This window comes from Molossus molossus, unplaced genomic scaffold (genome assembly GCF_014108415.1).
Source record: "Molossus molossus isolate mMolMol1 unplaced genomic scaffold, mMolMol1.p scaffold_m16_p_8, whole genome shotgun sequence".
Lineage (NCBI taxonomy): Eukaryota > Metazoa > Chordata > Mammalia > Chiroptera > Molossidae > Molossus > Molossus molossus.
In genome coordinates, this window is record NW_023425402.1 from 32,772,772 (window position 1) to 32,784,990 (window position 12,219).

Here is a 12,219-nt window from a genome sequence, read left to right on the forward strand (position 1 = left end):
ATTTTAATCATGGAAGCTTACATATCTATATTAAAGGATTTTTAAAAAATTTTTGCCTCAAATCCTATATACTCCAGCAATTTTATGAAATATAATCTAAACACTTTATTCAATAATTTTAAAATTTAACTCAGTTTGTCTTTACTTTTGGGTTGCTTCATCTGACTGGGAAGGGAAGTCTGAGACACACCGGAAGTTTGAGATGACTTGTGGGCCTGATCCCCAGTGAGGGGCATGCAAGAGGGGGGCCAGTTGATGTTCTCTCTCATCAATGTTTCTATCTTGCTCTCCCTCTCCCTTCCCCTCTATCTGTCTATCTAATACCAATAAAGAAAAAACAATAATAAAATAAAGTGTATAGATATTGTTTAGGCAGTATTCCTCAAAAGGACCAATCAGAGGCCAACAAGACATGTATATACCCCTAGACAACAGAGTCCCACTGGCAACCCTCTTGGGTCCCCTCCCCACTGCGAGAGTCTGTCTATCTTTCAAATAAACTATCTTTCACTTATCCTTGGTCAGTGAATTCATTCTTTGATTTCGAGAGACAATGAACCCAATCACTGTGGCTTGGTTTCAGTACTATATCTTAAAATGAGTTTTTAAATGTTCAAAGATATTCCTTTTAACTCATAGAAAATTGCAAACAATCTAATATTAAAAATTAGGTTTCTGTGATATTTCTACCTGATACATTTTTTATGCATGTACAATATTCAATACTACTTACAAAGGCTACTGTTTAAAAATGCAAATGTTTTAAAGACTCAGAAAGAAGCAGATATTTTCAAACATAACTCAGAAATTTTTTCCCAGAGCCTTTTAGATTTTTAATGCAAACATTGATTTCCATTAGAACATTGACTTCCCTAAAAGGTATATCCATTATATTTTTTCTTCTTTTAAAACATTTATTTGAATCTCTCAAATAATCTTCAAAGCAAGCTTTCAATTTCAGGATTAGTTTGGTTTTGTTGGCTGAAAAATTTTTGATCATATTTAGCAATAGATCTTTTATTATGTTTAATTTTTAACAAACAAATATTCAATTTTATCAGAATAATTTTCTAGATTTATTGATATAATGATGTGCTTCTCTCTTCCTTATGTTTTTGATAAAATAAATTAAAGCAATAATTTCCCTAATGATGAATGATCCTTACATTCTAGTTCTGTACCTGGTCTTTGGATATAATTCTTCTGATATACTGCCCAGTGCCATTTCCCATACTTTCTACTTTTTAATCTATATTAATCATCAGTTTGTTTTCAGATTATCTTTACCACATTCAGTATTAGTAATATACCAGTACTATAAAATATACGAGATTTTTTGTTTCTTTCTACCTGGTCTAAAATATTTTAAGTGATATTCTGAATTATCTTTATGAGAACTTAAAGCCACCCAATGAAGTTCCCATTAGGAGAAGAGGGACTTAGTTTACAAATAATTATTTCTAATTAAAATTCTTGTTTTCTCTACTACATTAGGATCTCCTTGAGAGCACAGAAAATGATATACTTTTGTTTACTTAGCACCAATAGATCATGGAAGTTAGCATATTTCAAGAAGTTTGGCTACTACTATAAAGCTTTAAGTTCAAGACTTTGGTCAAGCCTATGTATGGCATGTGTCAAATGACTTTCCGAAGCCACAGATAAATTTAGAAAACATCATAAATTGCTTTAAACTGAAAAAAATTGTGTAACTATCCCAAAAGAATAAACTCAATAAAGAAATCTTGGTAAATTCCAGAAGTGGGAAAGACTAATTAAACCTGGCCAAAACTATTGGTTATTTGTAATTACGCAACTATAAATATAACAAATATAACATATTTTTATTAAAACATATTCCAAATTATTCAAATAAATTTTAATAGTGTAATACTAGTTCAGGTCAATGAACTACTATGAAAGCACTCTACATCACAAATCATATATACTCCAATAGAAAAGTATAAAGAATTTTTTATACATACACTATTTAAAATTGTCTCAAATTCTTTATTCAATTACTGCCATAAGTTATCTGAAAAATTATATATTGTAAGGCACGTAGATCACATTATATGTTTGATAAATGTAATCAATATAATTTATTTGACTTAAATATTCTCTTATTGCAATTTTTAAAGATCTAAAAACCACAATGAAGATGGATATGTAACTGCTGCTTATTTGCAAATTAAAACCCTCTATGGCACTTCTAGTTCCTCCAATGGCCGAAAAGTCAGGAGAGTGATTGCTTTTCACTATTTAATCATTCAAATGATTATTAAATGCTTCACCAATCCATTCATCTTGGACAACTTTACCACTGACGCAGGTTACTGTATAAAGGGTTCAATTCCATCATAAAATTGGTAAAGAAAAAAAATGCAATCAACTCAGACAATATATATTTTTATTTGGTATTTATATACCAAAATAACTTATGTATAATATAATGAATCTGAAGCAAATAGGTTTATTTATATGTTCATGTTCTGTTTTTTTTCAATCAGCCAAACCAGCATTTACTCTAGTGGGCAAATGTTAGAACAGCAGACCCCTTAAACCATTACAATGCAACAAAGCATGTCCCTTGCTCATATCTTTGTTTTTCCTTCTAATGGAATGTTGTTCTAGGTATATGAATAATCACTCCCTCAGTTTATTCAGGTTCTGGAGTCTGGGAAGTGCGAGATGAAGGTACCAGTCAATTCAGTTTCTCGTGAGAGCTCTCCTCTTAGCTTATAGACAGTCATCATTTTGTATTGTGCTCACTTGACTTCTTTGTGACCATGGACAGAGAGGGACAGCAAGCTCTCTGATGTCTCTTTTCATAAAAACACGAATCCATTGGGTTAGGGCCTTATGCTATGACCTCATTTAATTTTATTTAACTCCTTGAAGGACCTATCTTCAAATATAGTCACATTTGGTGTTAGGACTACAACACATAAATATTGGAAGAACACAGTTAAGTCTATAGCAGAGTAGAAACTATAGGCAGTAGAATAATCTCCCAGGGAAACAGTTTGAATGGTGACTCCACTTCTGGAGATATAAAGCGTATTGGTGTTGTACAGTTCCACAACATGCTATAGGAAGGAATTCCTTCTGGCCCTTTGGAGATGCAATAAAGAGAAGGGTAGAAAAAAATGCTGTCAAAATTATGTTTTCAATGAGAAGAAAATGAATGTGCATAACATTTATGCATATTTTACATATGGATAATGCCAATGCTTCAGGAACATATATAATTCTTAATAATGTAAACTATTTAAAGATACTATTTTATAGGCATTCAGTTATACTAAATAACATTTAACAAATCCACATTTTGTTTATATTTTATATTTATTTATTTGTCTTATATTTTTATTTATATTTAGATATACTTTTTAAATACTGGAGAGTATTTGTTATATTAAAAACAGTGCCTTGTTTTTGTCCATTTCATGATCAAATATGTCTGGACAGTGTTCAGGCTATGAAAGTTGATGTAAGTGGAGCCATTTCAAAGTTGAGTCGAAGTCGTCATACCAGAGGAACTGCCTACTACATCTTGCGCCTTGAACCTTTGGAATGTTTTGACTGGGCGAAAAACCTTAGGATTGGGCCAAACCAACATTTTTTCTACAGTTGTTTGCAAAACTAATGGAAAGCAGACATCTAACAACAAGGAATGATGATTATGGACCCTGAAGATAGAATTAGTATTAGCCATGCATAGCTAAAGAGTAACTCAACTTGTTAGCATCAATAAAAAACTCTTCCTTCTATTTATGTAACTATTCCCTTCCTTTTCTCACCAAAAAAAAAACAAAACACACAAAAAACGTTGCCCTCACTGTATAATCAGGACACTATTTGATTTTCTGCCTGAATCTGTGCTTCAAGAAATAGAATTGTTTCTGATCCCAAATAAATGCTGTTGGCTCTCATGTTGGCTTTTTATTTTGAAGTTAACACAGCCCATTCTGTTTGCTTCTCTAGTCTGAGAATGCATAATGCTTAATTTTTAATTAAAGCTTTTGAGTTAAGCTTTATAAATTATAAATGCATTTTTCTTTTTTTGTAACTAGGAATCATCATTGCTCTTTTGTTCTCTTTGATTCAAGTTCATTTTTTTAAGTCACTTGAACCTAGGTTTACTCTTTGCAAGTTAAAGTTGACAAAGGTAAATTTTTCAGTGAATGCATGACAGTTCAAAGAACACCAATATATTTTATATTCTGATACTTGAAAACAATTGATCTTTGAGGACAAAATGCTAACAGAGACTATGTCACAATGTTTTAAGTTCATTTATTGTATTAACTAAATACATGTTGTCTTATAAATATAATACTAGACCCTTATATATCTACCATATTTCTTATCTGGTTTGATTTTTCTAGAAGTAAATTTTAATTATTTATAGTTATCTCTTTTAAAATATTTCTCAATCTTAAATAAAATATTACTCCAGAGTAAGGTGCTTTGATTCCTGAATTCTCACATGGGATTCATTAGACCCTAGAGATGTTTGAGATTCAAATATTTTAATTGCTCCACCACCTGTCTTTCCAGAACCTTCAGTTCTTCCTCTCTTGAGAATTGAAAGTAGATTTTGAGCATCTGTCCTTAACCTTTGGTAAATGAAAAAAGAAATTATTTATTTACTGCTCAAAGGTTACTCACAACTCAAGTATAATTAATATAAGTTAAGATGATTACTTTTTTAAATGATATACCTTTTATATGTTTTAAAATATATTTATATGCCAATCATTTTATCTATTTTATAAAATTTCCCACTCTTGTCAATGTTTGTTCAATAATAAAGATTGAGTATCCACCTATCTGTATTATAAACCTAATGTTGAGGTTTTATGTATAATTTATTTTTTTCCTCTCCCATAATTCCTTTCATTTGGATTCAACGTAATTTATGACTTGGTATGAATTACATTTGTTTGCCTCTATGGATAGTAAAGTTGATATGATAATGATCTTGATTATAAGAACTAAAGGTATCTTTCCTTTTATAATTTCCTTTTAAAATGTGTATAAAACCCTGTGATATACAGGTAAAATTATTTTTATTCTGCATATAACAAAGTTAGGCTAATAATATAAAGACTTGGTTTATAGACAGGCAACTGGTTAAGTGATGGGCAGTGATTTAAATCTAAGCCTAATTTATATTTTGGTTAATAAACTAGAGTAAGTGGTTGATGCATTATGCCTTTTCCCCATTGTTTGCATCCTAAATGACATGGGTGTTGGCTATTTATTCATCAAGAATTAAAAATTTATAAAAATACAATCCACAAAATAATATTGAACAATTACTATAGAATATATTTCCCTTTGCCCTCATATTTCCTTAATATTTCTCAAGACAAATACTCAATGTTGTATACATTGCTTTTAAATCAGATTACCTCAATGTGAATAGTGGAGAAAAACATTCGTAATATATTTTTACTCATGTAAATATCTCTGAGCTGTTGCTTTGCCTCCTAGTCAGAAAAAAATATTATATAAAAGAGCTTACTAAGAGACAGCTGTTATTAATATAACTATAATGACTAGTGCTGTGACTCACTAGATACAGCCACTTGGTAATTCCAATTTACTTCTTTTATCAAGCTGACTAGGAAGAACGAGTAATAGTGCACAGAAATCTGAGTTTACTCTTTAAGAGTTAATAAAATATAAAACTATTATTTTAAAACGTAGTATGATTTTCTATTACAGATACCTGATGGAGTCAGTGATAAATTTTTAGAAAGAAAATGTAAGGAGGTTTTCAGTAAGAGCATGGTCAGAAAATACATTTAGATAAATTTATATTTGTAATGAGTAAGATATGAAGCAAGGTACAATATTAAGATAACTGAAACAAAACTTTAAAGTGAAAAATTAAACTATACATTTGAATATGGTAATCTGTTATTGCAAAGATATAAATTAACATTTAAATTAATTCCACCCAAAATTACACTTACAGTGAGAATAATAGTAATACTATATTCTTTGTTCTTTTTTAAAAATAATTATGTAGCTATTTTAAATGATTATATATTTTTAAGTGTGTGTATCAGAACATACTAATTGACATTTGTTTTAACTACCTGATATTTCTTATAATGTATAATGTAATCTTTTACAAACAAAAATTTTCATGAGTAGTTACATTGATTCCAATTTTATACTTCAATGTAAAATTTTTCAATAAACACCCAGATACATGGCTTCTTGCTCAAGAGTTAAAGTATATCTCTCTCAAATATATGTTCAAATTTTTTAATACTTACATTTTAAATTGTAAATATGGTTAAATTGTCATTCCAAAACAGATATACAATTCATATTTTTTCTTTCTCAACAAAGGTAAGTTTAATTTTCTTAATTTTACATTTGGGGGAAAAAAAGAGAGTTGTCTGGCTGGTGTGGCTCAGTAGCTGAGCATTGACCCATGCACCAAGAGGTTGTCAGTTCGATTCCTGGTCAGGACACATGCCCAGGTTGTATGCCCAATAGGGAGCATGCAGGAGGCAGCCAATTGATGTTATCTCTCATTGATGTTTCTGTCTCTCTCTCCCTCTCCTTTCCTCACTCTCTAAAATCAATAAAGAAAAAAATAATTATTATTTATTGACCTTTAGAGGATCTCAGTCAAACTATTGCAAGTAGCAGAACTGATATCAGACCATCTGACTTTAATTCTAGGAATGCACATGGAATGCCCTCTCTCTCTCTCTTTCTCTCTCTTTTCTTCTTCTTCTTCTTCTTCTTCTTCTTCTTCTTCTTCTTCTTCTTCTTCTTCTTCTTCTTCTTCTCTCTCTCCTCCTTTCTCTGTCACACACACACACACACACACACACACACACACACACACTTTCCCTCATTTCTCCTCCCTTTATATTATTTGACTATTTTTTAGAGCATTTTCATATTTGCAAAGAAATTGAGAGAATAGTAAAGAGACTTTTATTTTCTAAATTCAGTTTCTCCAACTATTAACATATTAGCATGGTACATTGGTCACAATTAATGAACCAAAATGATACATTATTATTAAATGAAGTTAATGCTTCATTTGGAACTTCAAGTTTCTATCTAATGCCTTTTATGTTTCAGGATTCTATCCAGAGTACCACATCATATTTACTTTCTATGCCTTTGTTAGGTTACTCTTGGCTATGACAGTTTCTCAGAATTTTTATTTTTTGATAACTTATAGAATTTTGACAAGTATTGGTTAGGTAGCTTATACGATATCCTTCAACTGGGATGTGTATGATGTTTTTCTCATGATTAGACTGGGGTTATGCATTATTAATAGGAAGACCACAGATGTGACGTGCCATTTTATCACATCATATCAAAAGTTCATATACTGTCAACATGATTTATGGAACCTCAGTTACCTGCCTAAGGTAGTGTTTGTCAGGTTTCTCTATTTTAAAGGTGCCCTTGCCTACATTTCCAAACTGTATTGCTTGGAAAGAAGTATATATGTACAACTTATACTTAAGAGTGGGGATTTATGGTCCCTTACCTTGAGGGCAGATTATCTTCAAAAAATATTTGGAATTAGTTGGCTTCGCTCTCCTCCTTTATTTATTTAGCTATTAATTTAATCATTTATTTCTATCAACATGGAATCATGGATATTAATTTTAAGCTTTGGGTAATAGTCCAATACTTCCTTCGTTTTTTTCACTGTGTTGTTCAAATTGTTTCAACTTCACTAGTAGGAAATATTTCAGTTGGCTCTCTCTTTTTTCTTATTGACATATCTGCATTAATATAGATTAATATAAGCTTTCTTCTTTTTTTCTCTTCCTCTCCCTCTTTCTTTTTTACTTTTTGTAAGGACAACATAGTATATGCTTATGTTGTATATTTTCTGCCACACACCTAAAGTGAGCCACCATCCAGTATTACTGGCTCCTTTCACTAGAGGGTGGTATTGAAAACTGAGATCTGGAGACTAAGCATGCTTGTAAACATGTATTCTATATCCCTTCTGTGAACAGAGCAAGCAAATATATATGTGTATACTAATATGTGAATATATACAAATCTACAAGTATTTTTATATGTAACTACTTATGCATATTGTATGGTAGTCATGCCTTTATACTGGCATCTCTAACTCTAGTCCACTACTACATGGATCATTGCAAATTTTCTCTTTGCTTATTTATGAAATCACCCTCCAACAGTGCAGAACCCAACACCCAACATCTGCTATCCATTTACTTAATTATTTAATTCCATTATACACAAATAGCAGTGTTAGAACTCTGAACCCAAGCCCTGTGTTAACAACGTTGTCAAACAGAATACAGTGCATGTGTGACATTCTATAATCGGAATATGAAGGCTCCATTCATTCTCAAAGTTACTTAGGTCAGCAACTTTTCTCCACATCACCCTCAAAAGTTTGTTTCATAAATCTGTAATACAGTTGGATTTTATAATTGTTGTTATAGTCTACATTCCATGTTTGCATCCCTCAACTTCCTAAATGATTTTTTGTAAATTTGAACATATTAAGGTTTACCCTTTGTTCAGAAATTTCTGAATGGTTTTTAACAAATACATAATGCATGTACCCACCACTACTATATCATACAGAATTGTTACACAGTTCTAAAAATATAGCTCACATTTTACCTATTGAACATGATCTCAATTCCCCTAAACCCTCAGGAATTATTGATCTTTTTATTACCTCTTTAGTTTTGCTTTCTCCACATTGTCATATATATGTAATCATACAGAAGGTAGCCTTTGCACTGGCTTTTATTACTTACTCACATGTATTTAAGGATCATCCATGTCTTTTTTGTAGTTTGATCACTTATTTGGGGGGTTTTGGTTGGTTGTTTTTGTTTGTTTTTATCCTCACCCAAGTATACTTTTTCCATTGATTTTTAGAGAAAGTGGAACAGAGAGGGGTGGAGAGAGAAAGAGAGAGAGACAGAAAGAAATACATCAATGTGAGAGAGACATATTGATTGGTTGCCTCCCACATATGCCCCGAGTGGGGCCAGGAATGAAACCTGAAATCCAGGTATGTGCCCTTGACTAGCAATCAAGCCGTCGACCCTTCCATGTGCAGGTCAACATGCTCTCATCACTGAGGTACATCAGCCAAGGCGAGATTGCTCATTTTGTATTGGCGAATAAAATTTCATTTATTTATTTATTTATTTATTTATTTATTTATTTATTTATTTATTTATTTTTGTAACAGATGTTTCTCCTTTTTTCCCCACTGATTTACCCCTCCTCCGCCTCCCTGCCCTGTCCCCAGCCTTGTTGTCTATGTCCATTGTTCATGCATACATGCATATAAGTTCTGTGGTTTATCTCTCCCCCACCACCCCCTCTTCTGGGGACTGTCACTCTGTACCCAACTTCCACGTCTCTGGGACTACCCAATTCCTCAGACTGTTATGTTAATTATATTCCACAAATAAGTGAGATCATATGATACTTGTCTTTCTCTGTTTGGCTTGTTTTTAGGATAATACTTTCCAGGTCCCTCCATGTCATCTCAAAGGATAATAGATCTTTCTTTCTTACAGCTGCATAGTACTCCATTGTGTATATGTACCACTGCTTTTTTTATCCATTCATCTACTGATGGACATTTGAGCTGTTTCTAAATATTAGCTATTGTAAATAGTGCTGCTACAAACATGGGGGTACATATATTCTTTCTGATGTGTGTTTCAGGCTTCTTAGTGTATATTCCTGGAAGTGGGATCACTGGATCAAATAAAAGTTCAATTTTTAATTTTTTGAGGTAACATCATATTGTTTTCCATAGTGGCTGCACCAGTCTGCATTCCCACAAGCAGTGTACTAGGGTCCCCTTTTCTCCACACCCTTGCCAACACTTGTTGTTTGATGATTTGTTGATGGCAGACATTCTGGCAGATGTGAGGTTATACCTCATGGCAGTTTTAATTTGCATCTCTATGATGATTAGTGATGTTGAGCATTTCTTTATATGTCTCTTAACCATTTGTATGTCCTATTTGGAGAGGTGTCTATTTAGTTCCTCTGCCCATTTTTTAACTGGGATCTTTGTCTTCCTTTTGTTGAGTTGTATGAGTACTCTATATATATTGGAAATCAACCCCTTATCTGATGCATCATTGGCGATTGTGGTCTCCCATACAGTGCGTTGCCTTTCCATTTTGATGATTATATCTTTTGTGGTGCAGAAGCTTTTTAGTTTGATGTAGTCCCATGTGTTCATTTACTCTTTTGTTTCTGTTGCCTTAAGTGATATATCAGTGAAGATTCTTTAAAAATGTACCCCAATTTGCTTATCAATTCACCTATTGAAGGATACCTTGGTTACTTTCAGCTTTTTGTGATAATGAATAAACTTCTATATTCAAGTGCAGGTTTTTGTGTGCACATGTGTTTCCACTCAATTAGGTATAAATTTAGGAGTGTGATTGCTGGAACATATGATAAAGCTATGTGTAGCTTTAAGGATCTGCAAATTTATCTTCCAAAGAAGTTCTACCATATTTCAGTCCCATCAGATATTAATGACATTTTCTAAACCTTTACCAGCATTTGGAATGAACAACTTTTGGATGTTAGACATACTAATAGGTGTGTAGTGGTCCTTCCCTTTTGTTTTAATGCAATTTCCTAGTGAAAGATGATGTTGAGTGTCTTCCCCTATATTTATTTGTCATCTTCATATTTTTTTTGTCAGTTGTCTTTTGCTGTTTTTTTCAAGATTTAGTTGCTTGTTTTATATTGTTCAGTTTTAAGAATTCTTTGTGGCTCTGGCCGGTTGCTCAGTGGTTAGTGTCGACCCATGGACCAAAGAGTCGTAAGTTCGATTATGGCCAAGGGCATGTTTCTCGGATGCAGTTCGGCCCCAGCTCTGGTCGAGGTCCTGCAGGAGGCAACCAGTTGATGTGTCTCTCTCAATCTGATATCTCTCTCCCTCTCTCTCCCCCCCTCCCCCACTCTATCTGAAGATAAATGGAAAAATATTCTTGTGTGAGGATTAAACAATTAAAGAATGAATTATTTGTGTATTTTAGATACAAGCGTTTTTTTGTTTTTGTTTTATTTAACTAGATAAAAGTGCCTTATTGTTGCATGTTAAATGTCTTTCAGAGAGAAGAACATTTTAATTTGCAATAAAGTTCAACTTCTCTCTGTCTCTCTCTCTTTTTTTTTTTTTTTTATAGATTGTACTTCCAGTTTTGTGTCTAATAAACCACCAAATGCAAGTTCACCTAGACTTTATCCTCCACATTCTTCTAAAAATTATATCATTTTGTATTTTACACTTAGGTCTATGTTCCATTCTGAGTTAATTTTTGTAAAAGATGTAGTTTGTGTCTAGGTTCATTTTTGTATATGGAAATCCAGTTGTTCTACAATAATTTCTTGAAAATACTATACTTTCCCCACTGAACTGATGCTGTACCCTTTCAGAGGTCGTTGGTATGTGTGCAGCTTGTTCTTCGGCTGTCTATTCATTTCCTTCGATCAACATGACCAGTCTTCCGCCATTACCGAGCACTCTGGATGACTATAGCTTTGCAGTAGTCTTTGAATTGAGTGGTGTGCATCCTGTAACTTTGTTCTTATTCTTCAGTGTTGTGTTGACTGTTCTTGGTCTTTTGCTTTTCCATTCAACTATTCACAATAGTTTCACTAAACCATGAGGGTTTAGATTGGGGTTGCATTGACTCTATAGGTCAAGTTAGAAAGAATCTCAATCTTAATAACATATCTTCCTATTTACACACATAGAATATGTCTCCATTTATTTGTATCTTCTTTGACTTTTATGAGAGTTTTATAGTTTCCCTCATACAGTTCTCTTATGCATATTTTGTTAGGTTTATGCTTTTTTTTTTTAGTGCTAATATAAAGTACACCGTTTTGCCCTGGCTGATTTGGCTCAGCGGTTAGAGCGTCAGCCTGCGGTCCAGAGAGACCCGGGTTTGGTTCCGCTAAGGGCATGTACCTCGGTTGCAGTTTTTCCCCGTCACATCAATGTTTCTCTCTCTCTCTCTTCCTCTCTTTCCCTCCTACTCTATCTGAACAACAACAAAAAGGCCTTGGGTGAGGATAAAGTGCACTGTTTTTAAATTTTCAGTTCCAAAAGTTCATCGTTTATATCTAGAAAAAAAGTTAGTTTTGTATAGTAAACTTGTATCGTGTGATCCTGTA